The 2,793-nt window shown below is 38.5% G+C and overlaps 1 pseudogene; it reads right to left on the minus strand.

Moving 5' to 3' along the window:
* Positions 1-815: 815 nt before the first annotated feature.
* On the minus strand, positions 816-2,541 carry LOC101348986 (eukaryotic translation initiation factor 3 subunit E pseudogene; annotated as a pseudogene).
* Between the last annotated feature and the right edge of the window lie 252 nt (positions 2,542-2,793).

The raw sequence follows: 2,793 nt of genomic DNA on the forward strand, positions 1-2,793 counted from the left end.
ATGATGTGATGAGGTGAGTGTGTTTTGCATACAAGAAGGACATGAATTTTAGGGGACCAAAGGGTGTAATGTTATGGATTGAATTGTGTCTCCCAAAAACATGTGTTGTAAATCCCAACCCTTATACCTGTGGTTATAATCCCATTTGGGAATGGGTTTTCTTTGTTATGCTAATGAGACAGTATTAGTGTAGGGTGTGTTTTTAATCAATCACTTTTGAAAAATAAAACAAGAAGATTTAGCAAGCAAGCAAGCACAGACAGAGGGGAAGATACACTCTACATGATCTCCATGGAACCTAGGAATAGAAGCTGGAAAGACAAAGACCTTCTCCCAGAGCAGAAAGAGAGAGAGAGAGCCTTCTTGTAGATCTGATGCCCTGAATTCAGACTACTAGCCTCCTAAACTGTGAGAAAATAAATTTCCGTTCGTTAGAGCCACCCACTTGTGATATTTCGGTTATAGCAGCCCTAAATAACTAAGGCAATCATTTTCCCCATTTTACACTATTTCAGTAACTTAGCCAAGGTTGCGACGACTATGTCACAATTTAAGCCAAGTGTTGTCTAGCTTTGATGTCACTCAGCCTCCCACATTAAAGGCAGTAAGTAAGACTGAGGGAGAGCCAAAGAGCTGGCAGTTAAGACCAAATTGAAAATCTGACATCCATAGAACAGCTCAGATTTTGGGACACACATGCACTGGATAGAAAGCAAAAGTAGATAGAAAACAGAAATTATGTAGTGTTATCCTTTGGAACAAAAGCAACTAGCAACACTGAAATGAAATTTTTTTTTTAATGAACCACGGCCAATTTTATTCAAATTCTTCAAAATTTACACTCAATTTGTTGTTTCTAAAATGTGTGTAACACTTTACATAATAGTTTTATTATTGCATCTTTCTTTTACTTTTTCATCTTTTTTAAAACAGTTCAGCAGTAGAAGCCAGAGTCCTGAGTTGCCCATTTAGGAGCCTCTGACCTACCATTCTGATTAAGCTTCTTCTCAATATTCATGGCCAACATCTGGCTTCTAAATGAAAGGCTTTTGGTCTTTTCAATCACTTGCTGATAGGGTGCAACTGCATTGTTACCCATAACCACATGACCTAATTTAGAATCAATCTTGCATCCAGGCTTGCATTTCTAATCAAATTCACAATCCACCTTTCAGCTTCTTCTGGGGTCATGTTCAGTTTATCAGCCAACATGTTAATGCTGATACACTGATGGATGTGACAAAAAGTCTCAAATATGAAGAGATGGGCATTTTCAATGAAATCCTCAAGACAAGCCACCAAGAAGAAGTCATTCACAAGCACTGATTCACATTCCCTTAGCTTTTTCTGAGCCCTATCAAAGTCAAAGTTAACATATAAGCATCCAACAAACTCTGTAATTAGGCTCTTTATGTGTGTAAGATTCCTGTTGAATAACCTTGACTAGGTCTTTCAGCACCTGCCAGCGTTTTCGAACATCTTTCTTTGTTATGACTGCTGTAGTCAAATAGCAGAGAATATGTGGACACATAGTCTGAGTTGCATTAAGATACTGTGGCTGGTAGAGGAAGAGATCAGTAATGTACGTTATCGTGGCCGTTGGGATGATTGAAGAAAAACAGAGACCAGTGAATGAGCTATGTTCAATGCTGAAGAGACTGGAGTGGAGAACTCACAGAATTATTATCTATGGTCTCTTTTAAGCCTGTAAGGTCTTCCATGGCTGCATCCCAATTCTGCATTAAGATTTCAGAGGCCATTTTCCCCAAAGTGAACTCAAAGCATTTCTATCCTTTGATGGAACCAGCACTCTAAAAAAGCAAAGATATTCTGCTGCTCCTGAGTAATTCCCGCATTCATATTGGAATTTTGCATACCTGTAGAGAGTGTCTAAATATTCCTGCCTAAAACCACGCTTGTCCGCCAGGTAGTCAAATAACATCCGACCATCCCCAGTTGACTGCATTTTGCTTGGAGTTTCTGGATCTTCAAACATCTTCACAATTGGTTCTGTTTCTGCCTGAAGTTGTTTCAGTTGCGCAACAACTGTAGCTCTTTTTTCTCTTAAAGCATGAGGAATATCATCAGAATAAAGGTTTTTGTATACATCCATAGCAAAGTCTACCATGTTGGTATCACTAAAAAGACCCAATTTCCCTTGTAATAATTTTTTTTCATTATATATCTCCTTTACGGAGAGAAACTCAACCGATGCCGATCCAAAAAGTGTGCGATTCGAGCAGTCAAGTGGTACTCCGCCACCTTGCCAAGGAAAAACGAGTCTGTGCTTGAAATGAAATTTATAATTCACAGTGTTCTCACTCTCGGGAGTTTGAGACTGACCACTATTTAGAAGACGTAGCTATGATAAGAGGAGGTTTCCCTGCTCCTTTCAAATCTGCACAAATAAGTGGCCAGCTATTTTTTTCTATGCCTGATGAAAATGACAACTTGGAGTTTACTGTGCTTGAGTGCTTCATGTTTTATAAGGTAAAATCTCTACTTTGAACTGACAGTGTGCTAAACTCTAGTGATTTCTGCTGAGCACTCTATCAAAATCTGCATGTATATTGCTATTTTACAATAAAGTGTTTTGGAAGCATGGCTATCAAACGTGAAGAGTATTGCTGTTTGTTATGAAGCTTTCCTAGACACCTCAGCACTAGAGTTTACGAATATAACATTCCCAAAGTGCTAGGTAGAAAACACAGTACCAGAAAGAAGTGCTAGTGCTTTTCTGATCTCAGCATGGTTTAGAAGGCTTTTATTTTAAATATAACTATTTTACAACAA

This window comes from Trichechus manatus, unplaced genomic scaffold (genome assembly GCF_000243295.1).
Source record: "Trichechus manatus latirostris isolate Lorelei unplaced genomic scaffold, TriManLat1.0 scaffold00004, whole genome shotgun sequence".
NCBI classification, from domain to species: Eukaryota; Metazoa; Chordata; class Mammalia; order Sirenia; family Trichechidae; genus Trichechus; species Trichechus manatus.